The sequence below is a fragment of the Eleutherodactylus coqui genome, chromosome 3 (genome assembly GCF_035609145.1).
Source record: "Eleutherodactylus coqui strain aEleCoq1 chromosome 3, aEleCoq1.hap1, whole genome shotgun sequence".
Lineage (NCBI taxonomy): Eukaryota > Metazoa > Chordata > Amphibia > Anura > Eleutherodactylidae > Eleutherodactylus > Eleutherodactylus coqui.
Window position 1 is genome coordinate 54,680,801 of NC_089839.1, and position 23,821 is coordinate 54,704,621.

Consider the following 23,821-nt stretch of genomic DNA (forward strand, 5'->3'; position numbering starts at 1 on the left):
AAGACAAAGCAGGTCCGTGAGAAGTGTGTTAAAATGACAGTCCCAGACACATTCTTGGTTTTCTGCAACCTATTTTGAATATGATTTTGATTTCTCTTTTCCTTTGTCGATGTTTGGAGTTTTCACCGTGGAAAAGATCAAAACACCACAAATTTGACGGTCTTAGAATATCGTAAAAAGTTGTGCTTGCAGCCGAAATAGCTCAGTTGGGAGAGCGTTAGACTGAAGATCTAAAAGTCCCTGGTTCGATCCCGGGTTTCGGTATGTTGCTATGAGCGTACTTGGTTCTCGTTTCTCTCTTCGTGTGTTGTAGTTTTGGCACCCATGAAAGTGCGAAATCAGCAGAAAGTCTGGCAGTTTGGGAAAATTCTAAAAATAAAGCAAGACAAAGCAGGTCCGTGAGAAGTGTGTTAAAATGACAGTCCCAGACACATTCTTGGTTTTCTGCAACCTATTTTGAATATGATTTTGATTTCTCTTTTCCTTTGTCGATGTTTAGAGTTTTCACCGTGGAAAAGATCAAAACACCACAAATTTGACGGTCTTAGAATATCGTAAAAAGTTGTGCTTGCAGCCGAAATAGCTCAGTTGGGAGAGCGTTAGACTGAAGATCTAAAAGTCCCTGGTTCGATCCCGGGTTTCGGTATGTTGCTATGAGCGTACTTGGTTCTCGTTTCTCTCTTCGTGTGTTGTAGTTTTGGCACCCATGAAAGTGCGAAATCAGCAGCAAGTCTGGCAGTTTGGGAAAATTCTAAAAATAAAGCAAGACAAAGCAGGTCCGTGAGAAGTGTGTTAAAATGACAGTCCCAGACACATTCTTGGTTTTCTGCAACCTATTTTGAATATGATTTTGATTTCTCTTTTCCTTTGTCGATGTCAAAACACCACAAATTTTACGGTCTTAGAATATCGTAAAAAGTTGCGCTTGCAGCCGAAATAGCTCAGTTGGGAGAGCGTTAGATTGAAGATCTAAAGGTCCCTGGTTCGATCCCGGGTTTCAGCATGTTGCTATGAGTGTACTTGGTACTCGTTTCTCTCTTCGTGTGTTGTAGTTTTGGCACCCATGAAAGTGCGAAATCAGCAGCAAGTCTGGCAGTTTGGGAAAATTCTAAAAATAAAGCAAGACAAAGCAGGTCCGTGAGAAGTGTGTTAAAATGACAGTCCCAGACACATTCTTGGTTTTCTGCAACCTATTTTGAATATGATTTTGATTTCTCTTTTCCTTTGTCGATGTCAAAACACCACAAATTTTACGGTCTTAGAATATCGTAAAAAGTTGCGCTTGCTGCCGAAATAGCTCAGTTGGGAGAGCGTTAGACTGAAGATCTAAAGGTCCCTGGTTCGATCCCGGGTTTCGGCATGTTGCTATGAGCGTACTTGGTTCTCGTTTCTCTCTTCGTGTGTTGTAGTTTTGGCACCCATGAAAGTGCGAAATCAGCAGCAAGTGTGGCAGTTTGGGAAAATTCTAAAAATAAAGCAAGACAAAGCAGGTCCGTGAGAAGTGTGTTAAAATGACAGTCCCAGACACAATCTTGGTTTTCTGCAACCTATGTTGAATATGATTTTGATTTCTCTTTTCCTTTGTCGATGTTTGGAGTTTTCACCGTGGAAAAGATCAAAACACCACAAATTTGACGGTCTTAGAATATCGTAAAAAGTTGTGCTTGCAGCCGAAATAGCTCAGTTGGGAGAGCGTTAGACTGAAGATCTAAAGGTCCCTGGTTCGATCCCGGGTTTCGGTATGTTGCTATGAGCGTACTTGGTTCTCGTTTCTCTCTTCGTGTGTTGTAGTTTTGGCACCCATGAAAGTGCGAAATCAGCAGCAAGTCTGGCAGTTTGGGAAAATTCTAAAAATAAAGCAAGACAAAGCAGGTCCGTGAGAAGTGTGTTAAAATGACAGTCCCAGACACTTTCTTGGTTTTCTGCAACCTATTTTGAATATGATTTTGATTTCTCTTTTCCTTTGTCGATGTTTGGAGTTTTCACCGTGGAAAAGATCAAAACACCACAAATTTGACGGTCTTAGAATATCGTAAAAAGTTGTGCTTGCAGCCGAAATAGCTCAGTTGGGAGAGCGTTAGACTGAAGATCTAAAGGTCCCTGGTTCGATCCCGGGTTTCGGCATGTTGCTATGAGTGTACTTGGTACTCGTTTCTCTCTTCGCGTGTTGTAGTTTTGGCACCCATGAAAGTGCGAAATCAGCAGAAAGTCTGGCAGTTTGGGAAAACTCTAAAAATAAAGCAAGACAAAGCAGGTCCGTGAGAAGTGTGTTAAAATGACAGTCCCAGACACATTCTTGGTTTTCTGCAACCTATTTTGAATATGATTTTGATTTCTCTTTTCCTTTGTCGATGTAAAACACCACAAATTTTACGGTCTTAGAATATCGTAAAAAGTTGCGCTTGCAGCCGAAATAGCTCAGTTGGGAGAGCGTTAGATTGAAGATCTAAAGGTCCCTGGTTCGATCCCGGGTTTCAGCATGGTGTTATGAGTGTACTTGGTACTCGTTTCTCTCTTCGTGTGTTGTAGTTTTGGCACCCATGAAAGTGCGAAATCAGCAGCAAGTCTGGCAGTTTGGGAAAATTCTAAAAATAAAGCAAGACAAAGCAGGTCCGTGAGAAGTGTGTTAAAATTACAGTCCCAGACACATTCTTGGTTTTCTGCAACCTATGTTGAATATGATTTTGATTTCTCTTTTCCTTTGTCGATGTTTGGAGTTTTCACCGTGGAAAAGATCAAAACACCACAAATTTGACGGTCTTAGAATATCGTAAAAAGTTGTGCTTGCAGCCGAAATAGCTCAGTTGGGAGAGCGTTAGACTGAAGATCTAAAGGTCCCTGGTTCGATCCCGGGTTTCGGCATGTTGCTGTGAGCGTACTTGGTTCTCGTTTCTCTCTTCGTGTGTTGTAGTTTTGGCACCCATGAAAGTGCGAAATCAGCAGCAAGTCTGGCAGTTTGGGAAAATTCTAAAAATAAAGCAAGACAAAGCAGGTCCGTGAGAAGTGTGTTAAAATGACAGTCCCAGACACATTCTTGGTTTTCTGCAACCTATTTTGAATATGATTTTGATTTCTCTTTTCCTTTGTCGATGTCAAAACACCACAAATTTTACGGTCTTAGAATATCGTAAAAAGTTGCGCTTGCAGCCGAAATAGCTCAGTTGGGAGAGCGTTAGACTGAAGATCTAAAGGTCCCTGGTTCGATCCCGGGTTTCGGCATGTTGCTATGAGCGTACTTGGTTCTCGTTTCTCTCTTCGTGTGTTGTAGTTTTGGCACCCATGAAAGTGCGAAATCAGCAGCAAGTCTGGCAGTTTGGGAAAATTCTAAAAATAAAGCAAGACAAAGCAGGTCTGTGAGAAGTGTGTTAAAATGACAGTCCCAGACACAATCTTGGTTTTCTGCAACCTATTTTGAATATGATTTTGATTTCTCTTTTCCTTTGTCGATGTCAAAACACCACAAATTTTACGGTCTTAGAATATCGTAAAAAGTTGCGCTTGCAGCCGAAATAGCTCAGTTGGGAGAGCGTTAGACTGAAGATCTAAAGGTCCCTGGTTCGATCCCGGGTTTCGGCATGTTGCTATGAGCGTACTTGGTTCTCGTTTCTCTCTTCGTGTGTTGTAGTTTTGGCACCCATGAAAGTGCGAAATCAGCAGCAAGTCTGGCAGTTTGGGAAAATTCTAAAAATAAAGCAAGACAAAGCAGGTCCGTGAGAAGTGTGTTAAAATGACAGTCCCAGACACATTCTTGGTTTTCTGCAACCTATTTTGAATATGATTTTGATTTCTCTTTTCCTTTGTCGATGTTTGGAGTTTTCACCGTGGAAAAGATCAAAACACCACAAATTTGACGGTCTTAGAATATCGTAAAAAGTTGTGCTTGCAGCCGAAATAGCTCAGTTGGGAGAGCGTTAGACTGAAGATCTAAAGGTCCCTGGTTCGATCCCGGGTTTCGGTATGTTGCTATGAGCGTACTTGGTTCTCGTTTCTCTCTTCGTGTGTTGTAGTTTTGGCACCCATGAAAGTGCGAAATCAGCAGCAAGTCTGGCAGTTTGGGAAAATTCTAAAAATAAAGCAAGACAAAGCAGGTCCGTGAGAAGTGTGTTAAAATGACAGTCCCAGACACTTTCTTGGTTTTCTGCAACCTATTTTGAATATGATTTTGATTTCTCTTTTCCTTTGTCGATGTTTGGAGTTTTCACCGTGGAAAAGATCAAAACACCACAAATTTGACGGTCTTAGAATATCGTAAAAAGTTGTGCTTGCAGCCGAAATAGCTCAGTTGGGAGAGCGTTAGACTGAAGATCTAAAGGTCCCTGGTTCGATCCCGGGTTTCGGCATGTTGCTATGAGTGTACTTGGTACTCGTTTCTCTCTTCGCGTGTTGTAGTTTTGGCACCCATGAAAGTGCGAAATCAGCAGAAAGTCTGGCAGTTTGGGAAAACTCTAAAAATAAAGCAAGACAAAGCAGGTCCGTGAGAAGTGTGTTAAAATGACAGTCCCAGACACATTCTTGGTTTTCTGCAACCTATTTTGAATATGATTTTGATTTCTCTTTTCCTTTGTCGATGTAAAACACCACAAATTTTACGGTCTTAGAATATCGTAAAAAGTTGCGCTTGCAGCCGAAATAGCTCAGTTGGGAGAGCGTTAGATTGAAGATCTAAAGGTCCCTGGTTCGATCCCGGGTTTCAGCATGGTGTTATGAGTGTACTTGGTACTCGTTTCTCTCTTCGTGTGTTGTAGTTTTGGCACCCATGAAAGTGCGAAATCAGCAGCAAGTCTGGCAGTTTGGGAAAATTCTAAAAATAAAGCAAGACAAAGCAGGTCCGTGAGAAGTGTGTTAAAATTACAGTCCCAGACACATTCTTGGTTTTCTGCAACCTATGTTGAATATGATTTTGATTTCTCTTTTCCTTTGTCGATGTTTGGAGTTTTCACCGTGGAAAAGATCAAAACACCACAAATTTGACGGTCTTAGAATATCGTAAAAAGTTGTGCTTGCAGCCGAAATAGCTCAGTTGGGAGAGCGTTAGACTGAAGATCTAAAGGTCCCTGGTTCGATCCCGGGTTTCGGCATGTTGCTGTGAGCGTACTTGGTTCTCGTTTCTCTCTTCGTGTGTTGTAGTTTTGGCACCCATGAAAGTGCGAAATCAGCAGCAAGTCTGGCAGTTTGGGAAAATTCTAAAAATAAAGCAAGACAAAGCAGGTCCGTGAGAAGTGTGTTAAAATGACAGTCCCAGACACATTCTTGGTTTTCTGCAACCTATTTTGAATATGATTTTGATTTCTCTTTTCCTTTGTCGATGTCAAAACACCACAAATTTTACGGTCTTAGAATATCGTAAAAAGTTGCGCTTGCAGCCGAAATAGCTCAGTTGGGAGAGCGTTAGATTGAAGATCGAAAGGTCCCTGGTTCAATCCCGGGTTTCAGCATGTTGCTATGAGTGTACTTGGTACTCGTTTCTCTCTTCGTGTGTTGTAGTTTTGGCACCCATGAAAGTGCGAAATCAGCAGCAAGTCTGGCAGTTTGGGAAAATTCTAAAAATAAAGCAAGACAAAGCAGGTCCGTGAGAAGTGTGTTAAAATGACAGTCCCAGACACATTCTTGGTTTTCTGCAACCTATTTTGAATATGATTTTGATTTCTCTTTTCCTTTGTCGATGTCAAAACACCACAAATTTTACGGTCTTAGAATATCGTAAAAAGTTGCGCTTGCAGCCGAAATAGCTCAGTTGGGAGAGCGTTAGACTGAAGATCTAAAGGTCCCTGGTTCGATCCCGGGTTTCGGCATGTTGCTATGAGCGTACTTGGTTCTCGTTTCTCTCTTCGTGTGTTGTAGTTTTGGCACCCATGAAAGTGCGAAATCAGCAGCAAGTCTGGCAGTTTGGGAAAATTCTAAAAATAAAGCAAGACAAAGCAGGTCCGTGAGAAGTGTGTTAAAATGACAGTCCCAGACACATTCTTGGTTTTCTGCAACCTATTTTGAATATGATTTTGATTTCTCTTTTCCTTTGTCGATGTTTGGAGTTTTCACCGTGGAAAAGATCAAAACACCACAAATTTGACGGTCTTAGAATATCGTAAAAAGTTGTGCTTGCAGCCGAAATAGCTCAGTTGGGAGAGCGTTAGACTGAAGATCTAAAGGTCCCTGGTTCGATCCCGGGTTTCGGTATGTTGCTATGAGCGTACTTGGTTCTCGTTTCTCTCTTCGTGTGTTGTAGTTTTGGCACCCATGAAAGTGCGAAATCAGCAGCAAGTCTGGCAGTTTGGGAAAATTCTAAAAATAAAGCAAGACAAAGCAGGTCCGTGAGAAGTGTGTTAAAATGACAGTCCCAGACACTTTCTTGGTTTTCTGCAACCTATTTTGAATATGATTTTGATTTCTCTTTTCCTTTGTCGATGTTTGGAGTTTTCACCGTGGAAAAGATCAAAACACCACAAATTTGACGGTCTTAGAATATCGTAAAAAGTTGTGCTTGCAGCCGAAATAGCTCAGTTGGGAGAGCGTTAGACTGAAGATCTAAAGGTCCCTGGTTCGATCCCGGGTTTCGGCATGTTGCTATGAGTGTACTTGGTACTCGTTTCTCTCTTCGCGTGTTGTAGTTTTGGCACCCATGAAAGTGCGAAATCAGCAGAAAGTCTGGCAGTTTGGGAAAACTCTAAAAATAAAGCAAGACAAAGCAGGTCCGTGAGAAGTGTGTTAAAATGACAGTCCCAGACACATTCTTGGTTTTCTGCAACCTATTTTGAATATGATTTTGATTTCTCTTTTCCTTTGTCGATGTAAAACACCACAAATTTTACGGTCTTAGAATATCGTAAAAAGTTGCGCTTGCAGCCGAAATAGCTCAGTTGGGAGAGCGTTAGATTGAAGATCTAAAGGTCCCTGGTTCGATCCCGGGTTTCAGCATGGTGTTATGAGTGTACTTGGTACTCGTTTCTCTCTTCGTGTGTTGTAGTTTTGGCACCCATGAAAGTGCGAAATCAGCAGCAAGTCTGGCAGTTTGGGAAAATTCTAAAAATAAAGCAAGACAAAGCAGGTCCGTGAGAAGTGTGTTAAAATTACAGTCCCAGACACATTCTTGGTTTTCTGCAACCTATGTTGAATATGATTTTGATTTCTCTTTTCCTTTGTCGATGTTTGGAGTTTTCACCGTGGAAAAGATCAAAACACCACAAATTTGACGGTCTTAGAATATCGTAAAAAGTTGTGCTTGCAGCCGAAATAGCTCAGTTGGGAGAGCGTTAGACTGAAGATCTAAAGGTCCCTGGTTCGATCCCGGGTTTCGGCATGTTGCTGTGAGCGTACTTGGTTCTCGTTTCTCTCTTCGTGTGTTGTAGTTTTGGCACCCATGAAAGTGCGAAATCAGCAGCAAGTCTGGCAGTTTGGGAAAATTCTAAAAATAAAGCAAGACAAAGCAGGTCCGTGAGAAGTGTGTTAAAATGACAGTCCCAGACACATTCTTGGTTTTCTGCAACCTATTTTGAATATGATTTTGATTTCTCTTTTCCTTTGTCGATGTTTGGAGTTTTCACCGTGGAAAAGATCAAAACACCACAAATTTGACGGTCTTAGAATATCGTAAAAAGTTGTGCTTGCAGCCGAAATAGCTCAGTTGGGAGAGCGTTAGACTGAAGATCTAAAGGTCCCTGGTTCGATCCCGGGTTTCGGCATGTTGCTATGAGCGTACTTGGTTCTCGTTTCTCTCTTCGTGTGTTGTAGTTTTGGCACCCATGAAAGTGCGAAATCAGCAGCAAGTCTGGCAGTTTGGGAAAATTCTAAAAATAAAGCAAGACAAAGCAGGTCCGTGAGAAGTGTGTTAAAATGACAGTCCCAGACACATTCTTGGTTTTCTGCAACCTATTTTGAATATGATTTTGATTTCTCTTTTCCTTTGTCGATGTTTGGAGTTTTCACCGTGGAAAAGATCAAAACACCACAAATTTGACGGTCTTAGAATATCGTAAAAAGTTGTGCTTGCAGCCGAAATAGCTCAGTTGGGAGAGCGTTAGACTGAAGATCTAAAGGTCCCTGGTTCGATCCCGGGTTTCGGTATGTTGCTATGAGCGTACTTGGTTCTCGTTTCTCTCTTCGTGTGTTGTAGTTTTGACACCCATGAAAGTGCGAAATCAGCAGCAAGTCTGGCAGTTTGGGAAAATTCTAAAAATAAAGCAAGACAAAGCAGGTCCGTGAGAAGTGTGTTAAAATGACAGTCCCAGACACTTTCTTGGTTTTCTGCAACCTATTTTGAATATGATTTTGATTTCTCTTTTCCTTTGTCGATGTTTGGAGTTTTCACCGTGGAAAAGATCAAAACACCACAAATTTGACGGTCTTAGAATATCGTAAAAAGTTGTGCTTGCAGCCGAAATAGCTCAGTTGGGAGAGCGTTAGACTGAAGATCTAAAGGTCCCTGGTTCAATCCCGGCTTTCGGCATGTTGCTATGAGTGTACTTGGTACTTGTTTCTCTCTTCGTGTGTTGTAGTTTTGGCACCCATGAAAGTGCGAAATCAGCAGAAAGTCTGGCAGTTTGGGAAAATTCTAAAAATATAGCAAGACAAAGCAGGTCCGTGAGAAGTGTGTTAAATTGACAGTCCCAGACACATTCTTGGTTTTCTGCAACCTATTTTGAATATGATTTTGATATCTCTTTTCCTTTGTCGATGTTTGGAGTTTTCACCGTGGAAAAGATCAAAACACCACAAATTTGACGGTCTTAGAATATCGTAAAAAGTTGTGCTTGCAGCCGAAATAGCTCAGTTGGGAGAGCGTTAGACTGAAGATCTAAAGGTCCCTGGTTCGATCCCGGGTTTCGGCATGTTGCTATGAGCGTACTTGGTTCTCATTTCTCTCTTCGTGTGTTGTAGTTTTGGCACCCATGAAAGTGCGAAATCAGCAGCAAGTCTGGCAGTTTGGGAAAATTCTAAAAATAAAGCAAGACAAAGCAGGTCCGTGAGAAGTGTGTTAAAATGACAGTCCCAGACACTTTCTTGGTTTTCTGCAACCTATTTTGAATATGATTTTGATTTCTCTTTTCCTTTGTCGATGTTTGGAGTTTTCACCGTGGAAAAGATCAAAACACCACAAATTTGACGGTCTTAGAATATCGTAAAAAGTTGCACTTGCAGCCGGAATAGCTCAGTTGGGAGAGCGTTAGACTGAAGATCTAAAGGTCCCTGGTTCGATCCCGGGTTTCGGCATGTTGCTATGAGCATACTTGGTTCTAGTTTCTCTCTTCGTGTGTTGTAGTTTTGGCACCCATGAAAGTGCGAAATCAGCAGCAAGTGTGGCAGTTTGGAAAAATTCTAAAAATAAAGCAAGACAAAGCAGGTCCGTGAGAAGTGTGTTAAAATGACAGTCCCAGACACAATCTTGGTTTTCTGCAACCTATGTTGAATATGATTTTGATTTCTCTTTTCCTTTGTCGATGTTTGGAGTTTTCACCGTGGAAAAGATCAAAACACCACAAATTTGACGGTCTTAGAATATCGTAAAAAGTTGTGCTTGCAGCCGAAATAGCTCAGTTGGGAGAGCGTTAGACTGAAGATCTAAAGGTCCCTGGTTCGATCCCGGGTGTCGGCATGTTGCTATGAGCGTACTTGGTTCTCGTTTCTCTCTTCGTGTGTTGTAGTTTTGGCACCCATGAAAGTGCGAAATCAGCAGCAAGTCTGGCAGTTTGGGAAAATTCTAAAAATAAAGCAAGACAAAGCAGGTCCGTGAGAAGTGTGTTAAAATGACAGTCCCAGACACATTCTTGGTTTTCTGCAACCTATTTTGAATATGATTTTGATTTCTCTTTTCCTTTGTCGATGTCAAAACACCACAAATTTTACGGTCTTAGAATATCGTAAAAAGTTGCACTTGCAGCCGAAATAGCTCAGTTGGGAGAGCGTTAGATTGAAGATCTAAAGGTCCCTGGTTCGATCCCAGGTTTCAGCATGTTGCTATGAGTGTACTTGGTACTCGTTTCTCTCTTCGTGTGTTGTAGTTTTGGCACCCATGAAAGTGCGAAATCAGCAGCAAGTCTGGCAGTTTGGGAAAATTCTAAAAATAAAGCAAGACAAAGCAGGTCCGTGAGAAGTGTGTTAAAATGACAGTCCCAGACACATTCTTGGTTTTCTGCAACCTATTTTGAATATGATTTTGATTTCTCTTTTCCTTTGTCGATGTTTGGAGTTTTCACCGTGGAAAAGATCAAAACACCACAAATTTGACGGTCTTAGAATATCGTAAAAAGTTGTGCTTGCAGCCGAAATAGCTCAGTTGGGAGAGCGTTAGACTGAAGATCTAAAGGTCCCTGGTTCGATCCCGGGTTTCGGTATGTTGCTATGAGCGTACTTGGTTCTCGTTTCTCTCTTCGTGTGTTGTAGTTTTGGCACCCATGAAAGTGCGAAATCAGCAGCAAGTCTGGCAGTTTGGGAAAATTCTAAAAATAAAGCAAGACAAAGCAGGTCCGTGAGAAGTGTGTTAAAATGACAGTCCCAGACACTTTCTTGGTTTTCTGCAACCTATTTTGAATATGATTTTGATTTCTCTTTTCCTTTGTCGATGTTTGGAGTTTTCACCGTGGAAAAGATCAAAACACCACAAATTTGACGGTCTTAGAATATCGTAAAAAGTTGTGCTTGCAGCCGAAATAGCTCAGTTGGGAGAGCGTTAGACTGAAGATCTAAAGGTCCCTGGTTCAATCCCGGCTTTCGGCATGTTGCTATGAGTGTACTTGGTACTTGTTTCTCTCTTCGTGTGTTGTAGTTTTGGCACCCATGAAAGTGCGAAATCAGCAGAAAGTCTGGCAGTTTGGGAAAATTCTAAAAATATAGCAAGACAAAGCAGGTCCGTGAGAAGTGTGTTAAATTGACAGTCCCAGACACATTCTTGGTTTTCTGCAACCTATTTTGAATATGATTTTGATATCTCTTTTCCTTTGTCGATGTTTGGAGTTTTCACCGTGGAAAAGATCAAAACACCACAAATTTGACGGTCTTAGAATATCGTAAAAAGTTGCGCTAGCAGCCGAAATAGCTCAGTTGGGAGAGCGTTAGATTGAAGATCTAAAGATCCCTTGTTCGATCCCGGGTTTCAGCATGTTGCTATGAGTGTACTTGGTACTCGTTTCTCTCTTCGTGTGTTGTAGTTTTGGCACCCATGAAAGTGCGAAATCAGCAGCAAGTCTGGCAGTTTGGGAAAATTCTAAAAATAAAGCAAGACAAAGCAGGTCCGTGAGAAGTGTGTTAAAATGACAGTCCCAGACACATTCTTGGTTTTCTGCAACCTATTTTGAATATGATTTTGATTTCTCTTTTCCTTTGTCGATGTCAAAACACCACAAATTTTACGGTCTTAGAATATCGTAAAAAGTTGCACTTGCAGCCGAAATAGCTCAGTTGGGAGAGCGTTAGATTGAAGATCTAAAGGTCCCTAGTTCGATCCCGGGTTTCAGCATGTTGCTATGAGTGTACTTGGTACTCGTTTCTCTCTTCGTGTGTTGTAGTTTTGGCACCCATGAAAGTGCGAAATCAGCAGCAAGTCTGGCAGTTTGGGAAAATTCTAAAAATAAAGCAAGACAAAGCAGGTCCGTGAGAAGTGTGTTAAAATGACAGTCCCAGACACATTCTTGGTTTTCTGCAACCTATTTTGAATATGATTTTGATTTCTCTTTTCCTTTGTCGATGTCAAAACACCACAAATTTTACGGTCTTAGAATATCGTAAAAAGTTGCGCTTGCAGCCGAAATAGCTCAGTTGGGAGAGCGTTAGACTGAAGATCTAAAGGTCCCTGGTTCGATCCCGGGTTTCGGCATGTTGCTATGAGCGTACTTGGTTCTCGTTTCTCTCTTCGTGTGTTGTAGTTTTGGCACCCATGAAAGTGCGAAATCAGCAGCAAGTCTGGCAGTTTGGGAAAATTCTAAAAATAAAGCAAGACAAAGCAGGTCCGTGAGAAGTGTGTTAAAATGACAGTCCCAGACACATTCTTGGTTTTCTGCAACCTATTTTGAATATGATTTTGATTTCTCTTTTCCTTTGTCGATGTTTGGAGTTTTCACCGTGGAAAAGATCAAAACACCACAAATTTGACGGTCTTAGAATATCGTAAAAAGTTGTGCTTGCAGCCGAAATAGCTCAGTTGGGAGAGCGTTAGACTGAAGATCTAAAGGTCCCTGGTTCGATCCCGGGTTTCGGTATGTTGCTATGAGCGTACTTGGTTCTCGTTTCTCTCTTCGTGTGTTGTAGTTTTGGCACCCATGAAAGTGCGAAATCAGCAGCAAGTCTGGCAGTTTGGGAAAATTCTAAAAATAAAGCAAGACAAAGCAGGTCCGTGAGAAGTGTGTTAAAATGACAGTCCCAGACACTTTCTTGGTTTTCTGCAACCTATTTTGAATATGATTTTGATTTCTCTTTTCCTTTGTCGATGTTTGGAGTTTTCACCGTGGAAAAGATCAAAACACCACAAATTTGACGGTCTTAGAATATCGTAAAAAGTTGTGCTCGCAGCCGAAATAGCTCAGTTGGGAGAGCGTTAGACTGAAGATCTAAAGGTCCCTGGTTCAATCCCGGCTTTCGGCATGTTGCTATGAGTGTACTTGGTACTTGTTTCTCTCTTCGTGTGTTGTAGTTTTGGCACCCATGAAAGTGCGAAATCAGCAGAAAGTCTGGCAGTTTGGGAAAATTCTAAAAATATAGCAAGACAAAGCAGGTCCGTGAGAAGTGTGTTAAAATGACAGTCCCAGACACATTCTTGGTTTTCTGCAACCTATTTTGAATATGATTTTGATATCTCTTTTCCTTTGTCGATGTTTGGAGTTTTCACCGTGGAAAAGATCAAAACACCACAAATTTGACGGTCTTCGAATATCGTAAAAAGTTGTGCTTGCAGCCGAAATAGCTCAGTTGGGAGAGCATTAGACTGAACATTTAAAGGTCCCTGGTTCGATCCCGGGTTTCGGCATGTTGTTATGAGTGTACTTGGTACTCGTTTCTCTCTTCGTGTGTTGTAGTTTTGGCACCCATGAAAGTGCGAAATCAGCAGGAAGTCTGGCAGTTTGGGAAAATTCTAAAAATAAAGCAAGACAAAGCAGGTCCGTGAGAAGTGTGTTAAAATGACAGTCCCAGACACATTCTTGGTTTTCTGCAACCTATTTTGAATATGATTTTGATTTCTCTTTTCCTTTGTCGATGTTTAGAGTTTTCACCGTGGAAAAGATCAAAACCCCACAAATTTGACGGTCTTAGAATATCGTAAAAAGTTGCACTTGCAGCCGAAATAGCTCAGTTGGGAGAGCATTAGATTGAAGATCTAAAGGTTCCTGGTTCGATCCCGGGTTTCAGCATGTTGCTATGAGTGTACTTGGTACTCGTTTCTCTCTTTGTGTTTTGTAGTTTTGGCACCCATGAAAGTGCGAAATCAGCAGCAAGTCTGGCAGTTTGGGAAAATTCTAAAAATAAAGCAAGACAAAGCAGGTCCGTGAGAAGTGTGTTAAAATGACAGTCCCAGACACATTCTTGGTTTTCTGCAACCTATTTTGAATATGATTTTGATTTCTCTTTTCCTTTGTCGATGTTTGGAGTTTTCACCGTGGAAAAGATCAAAACACCACAAATTTGACGGTCTTAGAATATCGTAAAAAGTTGTGCTTGCAGCCGAAATAGCTCAGTTGGGAGAGCGTTAGACTGAAGATCTAAAGGTCCCTGGTTCGATCCCGGGTTTCGGTATGTTGCTATGAGCGTACTTGGTTCTCGTTTCTCTCTTCGTGTGTTGTAGTTTTGACACCCATGAAAGTGCGAAATCAGCAGCAAGTCTGGCAGTTTGGGAAAATTCTAAAAATAAAGCAAGACAAAGCAGGTCCGTGAGAAGTGTGTTAAAATGACAGTCCCAGACACTTTCTTGGTTTTCTGCAACCTATTTTGAATATGATTTTGATTTCTCTTTTCCTTTGTCGATGTTTGGAGTTTTCACCGTGGAAAAGATCAAAACACCACAAATTTGACGGTCTTAGAATATCGTAAAAAGTTGTGCTTGCAGCCGAAATAGCTCAGTTGGGAGAGCGTTAGACTGAAGATCTAAAGGTCCCTGGTTCAATCCCGGCTTTCGGCATGTTGCTATGAGTGTACTTGGTACTTGTTTCTCTCTTCGTGTGTTGTAGTTTTGGCACCCATGAAAGTGCGAAATCAGCAGAAAGTCTGGCAGTTTGGGAAAATTCTAAAAATATAGCAAGACAAAGCAGGTCCGTGAGAAGTGTGTTAAATTGACAGTCCCAGACACATTCTTGGTTTTCTGCAACCTATTTTGAATATGATTTTGATATCTCTTTTCCTTTGTCGATGTTTGGAGTTTTCACCGTGGAAAAGATCAAAACACCACAAATTTGACGGTCTTAGAATATCGTAAAAAGTTGTGCTTGCAGCCGAAATAGCTCAGTTGGGAGAGCGTTAGACTGAAGATCTAAAGGTCCCTGGTTCGATCCCGGGTTTCGGCATGTTGCTATGAGCGTACTTGGTTCTCATTTCTCTCTTCGTGTGTTGTAGTTTTGGCACCCATGAAAGTGCGAAATCAGCAGCAAGTCTGGCAGTTTGGGAAAATTCTAAAAATAAAGCAAGACAAAGCAGGTCCGTGAGAAGTGTGTTAAAATGACAGTCCCAGACACTTTCTTGGTTTTCTGCAACCTATTTTGAATATGATTTTGATTTCTCTTTTCCTTTGTCGATGTTTGGAGTTTTCACCGTGGAAAAGATCAAAACACCACAAATTTGACGGTCTTAGAATATCGTAAAAAGTTGCACTTGCAGCCGGAATAGCTCAGTTGGGAGAGCGTTAGACTGAAGATCTAAAGGTCCCTGGTTCGATCCCGGGTTTCGGCATGTTGCTATGAGCATACTTGGTTCTAGTTTCTCTCTTCGTGTGTTGTAGTTTTGGCACCCATGAAAGTGCGAAATCAGCAGCAAGTGTGGCAGTTTGGAAAAATTCTAAAAATAAAGCAAGACAAAGCAGGTCCGTGAGAAGTGTGTTAAAATGACAGTCCCAGACACAATCTTGGTTTTCTGCAACCTATGTTGAATATGATTTTGATTTCTCTTTTCCTTTGTCGATGTTTGGAGTTTTCACCGTGGAAAAGATCAAAACACCACAAATTTGACGGTCTTAGAATATCGTAAAAAGTTGTGCTTGCAGCCGAAATAGCTCAGTTGGGAGAGCGTTAGACTGAAGATCTAAAGGTCCCTGGTTCGATCCCGGGTGTCGGCATGTTGCTATGAGCGTACTTGGTTCTCGTTTCTCTCTTCGTGTGTTGTAGTTTTGGCACCCATGAAAGTGCGAAATCAGCAGCAAGTCTGGCAGTTTGGGAAAATTCTAAAAATAAAGCAAGACAAAGCAGGTCCGTGAGAAGTGTGTTAAAATGACAGTCCCAGACACATTCTTGGTTTTCTGCAACCTATTTTGAATATGATTTTGATTTCTCTTTTCCTTTGTCGATGTCAAAACACCACAAATTTTACGGTCTTAGAATATCGTAAAAAGTTGCACTTGCAGCCGAAATAGCTCAGTTGGGAGAGCGTTAGATTGAAGATCTAAAGGTCCCTGGTTCGATCCCAGGTTTCAGCATGTTGCTATGAGTGTACTTGGTACTCGTTTCTCTCTTCGTGTGTTGTAGTTTTGGCACCCATGAAAGTGCGAAATCAGCAGCAAGTCTGGCAGTTTGGGAAAATTCTAAAAATATAGCAAGACAAAGCAGGTCCGTGAGAAGTGTGTTAAATTGACAGTCCCAGACACATTCTTGGTTTTCTGCAACCTATTTTGAATATGATTTTGATATCTCTTTTCCTTTGTCGATGTTTGGAGTTTTCACCGTGGAAAAGATCAAAACACCACAAATTTGACGGTCTTAGAATATCGTAAAAAGTTGTGCTTGCAGCCGAAATAGCTCAGTTGGGAGAGCGTTAGACTGAAGATCTAAAGGTCCCTGGTTCGATCCCGGGTTTCGGCATGTTGCTATGAGCGTACTTGGTTCTCATTTCTCTCTTCGTGTGTTGTAGTTTTGGCACCCATGAAAGTGCGAAATCAGCAGCAAGTCTGGCAGTTTGGGAAAATTCTAAAAATAAAGCAAGACAAAGCAGGTCCGTGAGAAGTGTGTTAAAATGACAGTCCCAGACACTTTCTTGGTTTTCTGCAACCTATTTTGAATATGATTTTGATTTCTCTTTTCCTTTGTCGATGTTTGGAGTTTTCACCGTGGAAAAGATCAAAACACCACAAATTTGACGGTCTTAGAATATCGTAAAAAGTTGCACTTGCAGCCGGAATAGCTCAGTTGGGAGAGCGTTAGACTGAAGATCTAAAGGTCCCTGGTTCGATCCCGGGTTTCGGCATGTTGCTATGAGCATACTTGGTTCTAGTTTCTCTCTTCGTGTGTTGTAGTTTTGGCACCCATGAAAGTGCGAAATCAGCAGCAAGTGTGGCAGTTTGGAAAAATTCTAAAAATAAAGCAAGACAAAGCAGGTCCGTGAGAAGTGTGTTAAAATGACAGTCCCAGACACAATCTTGGTTTTCTGCAACCTATGTTGAATATGATTTTGATTTCTCTTTTCCTTTGTCGATGTTTGGAGTTTTCACCGTGGAAAAGATCAAAACACCACAAATTTGACGGTCTTAGAATATCGTAAAAAGTTGTGCTTGCAGCCGAAATAGCTCAGTTGGGAGAGCGTTAGACTGAAGATCTAAAGGTCCCTGGTTCGATCCCGGGTGTCGGCATGTTGCTATGAGCGTACTTGGTTCTCGTTTCTCTCTTCGTGTGTTGTAGTTTTGGCACCCATGAAAGTGCGAAATCAGCAGCAAGTCTGGCAGTTTGGGAAAATTCTAAAAATAAAGCAAGACAAAGCAGGTCCGTGAGAAGTGTGTTAAAATGACAGTCCCAGACACATTCTTGGTTTTCTGCAACCTATTTTGAATATGATTTTGATTTCTCTTTTCCTTTGTCGATGTCAAAACACCACAAATTTTACGGTCTTAGAATATCGTAAAAAGTTGCACTTGCAGCCGAAATAGCTCAGTTGGGAGAGCGTTAGATTGAAGATCTAAAGGTCCCTGGTTCGATCCCAGGTTTCAGCATGTTGCTATGAGTGTACTTGGTACTCGTTTCTCTCTTCGTGTGTTGTAGTTTTGGCACCCATGAAAGTGCGAAATCAGCAGCAAGTCTGGCAGTTTGGGAAAATTCTAAAAATAAAGCAAGACAAAGCAGGTCCGTGAGAAGTGTGTTAAAATGACAGTCCCAGACACATTCTTGGTTTTCTGCAACCTATTTTGAATATGATTTTGATTTCTCTTTTCCTTTGTCGATGTTTGGAGTTTTCACCGTGGAAAAGATCAAAACACCACAAATTTGACGGTCTTAGAATATCGTAAAAAGTTGTGCTTGCAGCCGAAATAGCTCAGTTGGGAGAGCGTTAGACTGAAGATCTAAAGGTCCCTGGTTCGATCCCGGGTTTCGGTATGTTGCTATGAGCGTACTTGGTTCTCGTTTCTCTCTTCGTGTGTTGTAGTTTTGGCACCCATGAAAGTGCGAAATCAGCAGCAAGTCTGGCAGTTTGGGAAAATTCTAAAAATAAAGCAAGACAAAGCAGGTCCGTGAGAAGTGTGTTAAAATGACAGTCCCAGACACTTTCTTGGTTTTCTGCAACCTATTTTGAATATGATTTTGATTTCTCTTTTCCTTTGTCGATGTTTGGAGTTTTCACCGTGGAAAAGATCAAAACACCACAAATTTGACGGTCTTAGAATATCGTAAAAAGTTGTGCTTGCAGCCGAAATAGCTCAGTTGGGAGAGCGTTAGACTGAAGATCTAAAGGTCCCTGGTTCAATCCCGGCTTTCGGCATGTTGCTATGAGTGTACTTGGTACTTGTTTCTCTCTTCGTGTGTTGTAGTTTTGGCACCCATGAAAGTGCGAAATCAGCAGAAAGTCTGGCAGTTTGGGAAAATTCTAAAAATATAGCAAGACAAAGCAGGTCCGTGAGAAGTGTGTTAAATTGACAGTCCCAGACACATTCTTGGTTTTCTGCAACCTATTTTGAATATGATTTTGATATCTCTTTTCCTTTGTCGATGTTTGGAGTTTTCACCGTGGAAAAGATCAAAACACCACAAATTTGACGGTCTTAGAATATCGTAAAAAGTTGCGCTAGCAGCCGAAATAGCTCAGTTGGGAGAGCGTTAGATTGAAGATCTAAAGATCCCTTGTTCGATCCCGGGTTTCAGCATGTTGCTATGAGTGTACTTGGTACTCGTTTCTCTCTTCGTGTGTTGTAGTTTTGGCACCCATGAAAGTGCGAAATCAGCAGCAAGTCTGGCAGTTTGGGAAAATTCTAAAAATAAAGCAAGACAAAGCAGGTCCGTGAGAAGTGTGTTAAAATGACAGTCCCAGACACATTCTTGGTTTTCTGCAACCTATTTTGAATATGATTTTGATTTCTCTTTTCCTTTGTCGATGTCAAAACACCACAAATTTTACGGTCTTAGAATATCGTAAAAAGTTGCACTTGCAGCCGAAATAGCTCAGTTGGGAGAGCGTTAGATTGAAGATCTAAAGGTCCCTAGTTCGATCCCGGGTTTCAGCATGTTGCTATGAGTGTACTTGGTACTCGTTTCTCTCTTCGTGTGTTGTAGTTTTGGCACCCATGAAAGTGCGAAATCAGCAGCAAGTCTGGCAGTTTGGGAAAATTCTAAAAATAAAGCAAGACAAAGCAGGTCCGTGAGAAGTGTGTTAAAATGACAGTCCCAGACACATTCTTGGTTTTCTGCAACCTATTTTGAATATGATTTTGATTTCTCTTTTCCTTTGTCGATGTCAAAACACCACAAATTTTACGGTCTTAGAATATCGTAAAAAGTTGCGCTTGCAGCCGAAATAGCTCAGTTGGGAGAGCGTTAGACTGAAGATCTAAAGGTCCCTGGTTCGATCCCGGGTTTCGGCATGTTGCTATGAGCGTACTTGGTTCTCGTTTCTCTCTTCGTGTGTTGTAGTTTTGGCACCCATGAAAGTGCGAAATCAGCAGCAAGTCTGGCAGTTTGGGAAAATTCTAAAAATAAAGCAAGACAAAGCAGGTCCGTGAGAAGTGTGTTAAAATGACAGTCCCAGACACATTCTTGGTTTTCTGCAACCTATTTTGAATATGATTTTGATTTCTCTTTTCCTTTGTCGATGTTTGGAGTTTTCACCGTGGAAAAGATCAAAACACCACAAATTTGACGGTCTTAGAATATCGTAAAAAGTTGTGCTTGCAGCCGAAATAGCTCAGTTGGGAGAGCGTTAGACTGAAGATCTAAAGGTCCCTGGTTCGATCCCGGGTTTCGGTATGTTGCTATGAGCGTACTTGGTTCTCGTTTCTCTCTTCGTGTGTTGTAGTTTTGGCACCCATGAAAGTGCGAAATCAGCAGCAAGTCTGGCAGTTTGGGAAAATTCTAAAAATAAAGCAAGACAAAGCAGGTCCGTGAGAAGTGTGTTAAAATGACAGTCCCAGACACTTTCTTGGTTTTCTGCAACCTATTTTGAATATGATTTTGATTTCTCTTTTCCTTTGTCGATGTTTGGAGTTTTCACCGTGGAAAAGATCAAAACACCACAAATTTGACGGTCTTAGAATATCGTAAAAAGTTGTGCTCGCAGCCGAAATAGCTCAGTTGGGAGAGCGTTAGACTGAAGATCTAAAGGTCCCTGGTTCAATCCCGGCTTTCGGCATGTTGCTATGAGTGTACTTGGTACTTGTTTCTCTCTTCGTGTGTTGTAGTTTTGGCACCCATGAAAGTGCGAAATCAGCAGAAAGTCTGGCAGTTTGGGAAAATTCTAAAAATATAGCAAGACAAAGCAGGTCCGTGAGAAGTGTGTTAAAATGACAGTCCCAGACACATTCTTGGTTTTCTGCAACCTATTTTGAATATGATTTTGATATCTCTTTTCCTTTGTCGATGTTTGGAGTTTTCACCGTGGAAAAGATCAAAACACCACAAATTTGACGGTCTTAGAATATCGTAAAAAGTTGTGCTTGCAGCCGAAATAGCTCAGTTGGGAGAGCATTAGACTGAACATTTAAAGGTCCCTGGTTCGATCCCGGGTTTCGGCATGTTGTTATGAGTGTACTTGGTACTCGTTTCTCTCTTCGTGTGTTGTAGTTTTGGCACCCATGAAAGTGCGAAATCAGCAGGAAGTCTGGCAGTTTGGGAAAATTCTAAAAATAAAGCAAGACAAAGCAGGTCCGTGAGAAGTGTGTTAAAATGACAGTCCCAGACACATTCTTGGTTTTCTGCAACCTATTTTGAATATGATTTTGATTTCTCTTTTCCTTTGTCGATGTTTAGAGTTTTCACCGTGGAAAAGATCAAAACCCCACAAATTTGACGGTCTTAGAATATCGTAAAAAGTTGCACTTGCAGCCGAAATAGCTCAGTTGGGAGAGCATTAGATTGAAGATCTAAAGGTTCCTGGTTCGATCCCGGGTTTCAGCATGTTGCTATGAGTGTACTTGGTACTCGTTTCTCTCTTTGTGTTTTGTAGTTTTGGCACCCATGAAAGTGCGAAATCAGCAGCAAGTCTGGCAGTTTGGGAAAATTCTAAAAATAAAGCAAGACAAAGCAGGTCCGTGAGAAGTGTGTTAAAATGACAGTCCCAGACACATTCTTGGTTTTCTGCAACCTATTTTGAATATGATTTTGATTTCTCTTTTCCTTTGTCGATGTTTGGAGTTTTCACCGTGGAAAAGATCAAAACACCACAAATTTGACGGTCTTAGAATATCGTAAAAAGTTGTGCTTGCAGCCGAAATAGCTCAGTTGGGAGAGCGTTAGACTGAAGATCTAAAGGTCCCTGGTTCGATCCCGGGTTTCGGTATGTTGCTATGAGCGTACTTGGTTCTCGTTTCTCTCTTCGTGTGTTGTAGTTTTGACACCCATGAAAGTGCGAAATCAGCAGCAAGTCTGGCAGTTTGGGAAAATTCTAAAAATAAAGCAAGACAAAGCAGGTCCGTGAGAAGTGTGTTAAAATGACAGTCCCAGACACTTTCTTGGTTTTCTGCAACCTATTTTGAATATGATTTTGATTTCTCTTTTCCTTTGTCGATGTTTGGAGTTTTCACCGTGGAAAAGATCAAAACACCACAAATTTGACGGTCTTAGAATATCGTAAAAAGTTGTGCTTGCAGCCGAAATAGCTCAGTTGGGAGAGCGTTAGACTGAAGATCTAAAGGTCCCTGGTTCAATCCCGGCTTTCGGCATGTTGCTATGAGTGTACTTGGTACTTGTTTCTCTCTTCGTGTGTTGTAGTTTTGGCACCCATGAAAGTGCGAAATCAGCAGAAAGTCTGGCAGTTTGGGAAAATTCTAAAAATATAGCAAGACAAAGCAGGTCCGTGAGAAGTGTGTTAAATTGACAGTCCCAGACACATTCTTGGTTTTCTGCAACCTATTTTGAATATGATTTTGATATCTCTTTTCCTTTGTCGATGTTTGGAGTTTTCACCGTGGAAAAGATCAAAACACCACAAATTTGACGGTCTTAGAATATCGTAAAAAGTTGTGCTTGCAGCCGAAATAGCTCAGTTGGGAGAGCGTTAGACTGAAGATCTAAAGGTCCCTGGTTCGATCCCGGGTTTCGGCATGTTGCTATGAGCGTACTTGGTTCTCATTTCTCTCTTCGTGTGTTGTAGTTTTGGCACCCATGAAAGTGCGAAATCAGCAGCAAGTCTGGCAGTTTGGGAAAATTCTAAAAATAAAGCAAGACAAAGCAGGTCCGTGAGAAGTGTGTTAAAATGACAGTCCCAGACACTTTCTTGGTTTTCTGCAACCTATTTTGAATATGATTTTGATTTCTCTTTTCCTTTGTCGATGTTTGGAGTTTTCACCGTGGAAAAGATCAAAACACCACAAATTTGACGGTCTTAGAATATCGTAAAAAGTTGCACTTGCAGCCGGAATAGCTCAGTTGGGAGAGCGTTAGACTGAAGATCTAAAGGTCCCTGGTTCGATCCCGGGTTTCGGCATGTTGCTATGAGCATACTTGGTTCTAGTTTCTCTCTTCGTGTGTTGTAGTTTTGGCACCCATGAAAGTGCGAAATCAGCAGCAAGTGTGGCAGTTTGGAAAAATTCTAAAAATAAAGCAAGACAAAGCAGGTCCGTGAGAAGTGTGTTAAAATGACAGTCCCAGACACAATCTTGGTTTTCTGCAACCTATGTTGAATATGATTTTGATTTCTCTTTTCCTTTGTCGATGTTTGGAGTTTTCACCGTGGAAAAGATCAAAACACCACAAATTTGACGGTCTTAGAATATCGTAAAAAGTTGTGCTTGCAGCCGAAATAGCTCAGTTGGGAGAGCGTTAGACTGAAGATCTAAAGGTCCCTGGTTCGATCCCGGGTGTCGGCATGTTGCTATGAGCGTACTTGGTTCTCGTTTCTCTCTTCGTGTGTTGTAGTTTTGGCACCCATGAAAGTGCGAAATCAGCAGCAAGTCTGGCAGTTTGGGAAAATTCTAAAAATAAAGCAAGACAAAGCAGGTCCGTGAGAAGTGTGTTAAAATGACAGTCCCAGACACATTCTTGGTTTTCTGCAACCTATTTTGAATATGATTTTGATTTCTCTTTTCCTTTGTCGATGTCAAAACACCACAAATTTTACGGTCTTAGAATATCGTAAAAAGTTGCACTTGCAGCCGAAATAGCTCAGTTGGGAGAGCGTTAGATTGAAGATCTAAAGGTCCCTGGTTCGATCCCAGGTTTCAGCATGTTGCTATGAGTGTACTTGGTACTCGTTTCTCTCTTCGTGTGTTGTAGTTTTGGCACCCATGAAAGTGCGAAATCAGCAGCAAGTCTGGCAGTTTGGGAAAATTCTAAAAATAAAGCAAGACAAAGCAGGTCCGTGAGAAGTGTGTTAAAATGACAGTCCCAGACACATTCTTGGTTTTCTGCAACCTATTTTGAATATGATTTTGATTTCTCTTTTCCTTTGTCGATGTTTGGAGTTTTCACCGTGGAAAAGATCAAAACACCACAAATTTGACGGTCTTAGAATATCGTAAAAAGTTGTGCTTGCAGCCGAAATAGCTCAGTTGGGAGAGCGTTAGACTGAAGATCTAAAGGTCCCTGGTTCGATCCCGGGTTTCGGTATGTTGCTATGAGCGTACTTGGTTCTCGTTTCTCTCTTCGTGTGTTGTAGTTTTGGCACCCATGAAAGTGCGAAATCAGCAGCAAGTCTGGCAGTTTGGGAAAATTCTAAAAATAAAGCAAGACAAAGCAGGTCCGTGAGAAGTGTGTTAAAATGACAGTCCCAGACACTTTCTTGGTTTTCTGCAACCTATTTTGAATATGATTTTGATTTCTCTTTTCCTTTGTCGATGTTTGGAGTTTTCACCGTGGAAAAGATCAAAACACCACAAATTTGACGGTCTTAGAATATCGTAAAAAGTTGTGCTTGCAGCCGAAATAGCTCAGTTGGGAGAGCGTTAGACTGAAGATCTAAAGGTCCCTGGTTCAATCCCGGCTTTCGGCATGTTGCTATGAGTGTACTTGGTACTTGTTTCTCTCTTCGTGTGTTGTAGTTTTGGCACCCATGAAAGTGCGAAATCAGCAGAAAGTCTGGCAGTTTGGGAAAATTCTAAAAATATAGCAAGACAAAGCAGGTCCGTGAGAAGTGTGTTAAATTGACAGTCCCAGACACATTCTTGGTTTTCTGCAACCTATTTTGAATATGATTTTGATATCTCTTTTCCTTTGTCGATGTTTGGAGTTTTCACCGTGGAAAAGATCAAAACACCACAAATTTGACGGTCTTAGAATATCGTAAAAAGTTG

General features: G+C 41.3%; 21 non-coding genes across 21 annotated transcripts; all 21 read left to right on the forward strand.

Annotated features, from left to right (window-relative positions):
* The first annotated feature begins 1,287 nt into the window (after window positions 1-1,287).
* On the forward strand, window positions 1,288-1,360 carry TRNAF-GAA (transfer RNA phenylalanine (anticodon GAA)). Its single transcript has one exon. It is a non-coding gene; the product is annotated as a tRNA-Phe (tRNA).
* Window positions 1,361-2,051: 691 nt separating this feature from the next.
* TRNAF-GAA (transfer RNA phenylalanine (anticodon GAA)) lies at window positions 2,052-2,124 on the forward strand. The gene has a single exon. It is a non-coding gene; the product is annotated as a tRNA-Phe (tRNA).
* A 665-nt stretch (window positions 2,125-2,789) lies between these two features.
* TRNAF-GAA (transfer RNA phenylalanine (anticodon GAA)) lies at window positions 2,790-2,862 on the forward strand. Its single transcript has one exon. It is a non-coding gene; the product is annotated as a tRNA-Phe (tRNA).
* A 284-nt stretch (window positions 2,863-3,146) lies between these two features.
* On the forward strand, window positions 3,147-3,219 carry TRNAF-GAA (transfer RNA phenylalanine (anticodon GAA)). Its single transcript has one exon. It is a non-coding gene; the product is annotated as a tRNA-Phe (tRNA).
* Window positions 3,220-3,503: 284 nt separating this feature from the next.
* Window positions 3,504-3,576, forward strand: TRNAF-GAA (transfer RNA phenylalanine (anticodon GAA)). Its single transcript has one exon. It is a non-coding gene; the product is annotated as a tRNA-Phe (tRNA).
* Window positions 3,577-4,267: 691 nt separating this feature from the next.
* TRNAF-GAA (transfer RNA phenylalanine (anticodon GAA)) lies at window positions 4,268-4,340 on the forward strand. Its single transcript has one exon. It is a non-coding gene; the product is annotated as a tRNA-Phe (tRNA).
* Window positions 4,341-5,005: 665 nt separating this feature from the next.
* Window positions 5,006-5,078, forward strand: TRNAF-GAA (transfer RNA phenylalanine (anticodon GAA)). The gene has a single exon. It is a non-coding gene; the product is annotated as a tRNA-Phe (tRNA).
* A 641-nt stretch (window positions 5,079-5,719) lies between these two features.
* TRNAF-GAA (transfer RNA phenylalanine (anticodon GAA)) lies at window positions 5,720-5,792 on the forward strand. The gene has a single exon. It is a non-coding gene; the product is annotated as a tRNA-Phe (tRNA).
* A 691-nt stretch (window positions 5,793-6,483) lies between these two features.
* On the forward strand, window positions 6,484-6,556 carry TRNAF-GAA (transfer RNA phenylalanine (anticodon GAA)). The gene has a single exon. It is a non-coding gene; the product is annotated as a tRNA-Phe (tRNA).
* A 665-nt stretch (window positions 6,557-7,221) lies between these two features.
* Window positions 7,222-7,294, forward strand: TRNAF-GAA (transfer RNA phenylalanine (anticodon GAA)). Its single transcript has one exon. It is a non-coding gene; the product is annotated as a tRNA-Phe (tRNA).
* Window positions 7,295-7,603: 309 nt separating this feature from the next.
* TRNAF-GAA (transfer RNA phenylalanine (anticodon GAA)) lies at window positions 7,604-7,676 on the forward strand. Its single transcript has one exon. It is a non-coding gene; the product is annotated as a tRNA-Phe (tRNA).
* A 1,073-nt stretch (window positions 7,677-8,749) lies between these two features.
* TRNAF-GAA (transfer RNA phenylalanine (anticodon GAA)) lies at window positions 8,750-8,822 on the forward strand. The gene has a single exon. It is a non-coding gene; the product is annotated as a tRNA-Phe (tRNA).
* A 309-nt stretch (window positions 8,823-9,131) lies between these two features.
* On the forward strand, window positions 9,132-9,204 carry TRNAF-GAA (transfer RNA phenylalanine (anticodon GAA)). The gene has a single exon. It is a non-coding gene; the product is annotated as a tRNA-Phe (tRNA).
* A 2,526-nt stretch (window positions 9,205-11,730) lies between these two features.
* On the forward strand, window positions 11,731-11,803 carry TRNAF-GAA (transfer RNA phenylalanine (anticodon GAA)). The gene has a single exon. It is a non-coding gene; the product is annotated as a tRNA-Phe (tRNA).
* Window positions 11,804-14,404: 2,601 nt separating this feature from the next.
* Window positions 14,405-14,477, forward strand: TRNAF-GAA (transfer RNA phenylalanine (anticodon GAA)). Its single transcript has one exon. It is a non-coding gene; the product is annotated as a tRNA-Phe (tRNA).
* Window positions 14,478-14,786: 309 nt separating this feature from the next.
* Window positions 14,787-14,859, forward strand: TRNAF-GAA (transfer RNA phenylalanine (anticodon GAA)). The gene has a single exon. It is a non-coding gene; the product is annotated as a tRNA-Phe (tRNA).
* Window positions 14,860-15,907: 1,048 nt separating this feature from the next.
* Window positions 15,908-15,980, forward strand: TRNAF-GAA (transfer RNA phenylalanine (anticodon GAA)). The gene has a single exon. It is a non-coding gene; the product is annotated as a tRNA-Phe (tRNA).
* A 309-nt stretch (window positions 15,981-16,289) lies between these two features.
* On the forward strand, window positions 16,290-16,362 carry TRNAF-GAA (transfer RNA phenylalanine (anticodon GAA)). Its single transcript has one exon. It is a non-coding gene; the product is annotated as a tRNA-Phe (tRNA).
* A 2,526-nt stretch (window positions 16,363-18,888) lies between these two features.
* TRNAF-GAA (transfer RNA phenylalanine (anticodon GAA)) lies at window positions 18,889-18,961 on the forward strand. The gene has a single exon. It is a non-coding gene; the product is annotated as a tRNA-Phe (tRNA).
* Window positions 18,962-21,562: 2,601 nt separating this feature from the next.
* On the forward strand, window positions 21,563-21,635 carry TRNAF-GAA (transfer RNA phenylalanine (anticodon GAA)). Its single transcript has one exon. It is a non-coding gene; the product is annotated as a tRNA-Phe (tRNA).
* Window positions 21,636-21,944: 309 nt separating this feature from the next.
* On the forward strand, window positions 21,945-22,017 carry TRNAF-GAA (transfer RNA phenylalanine (anticodon GAA)). Its single transcript has one exon. It is a non-coding gene; the product is annotated as a tRNA-Phe (tRNA).
* The last annotated feature ends 1,804 nt before the right edge of the window (window positions 22,018-23,821 follow it).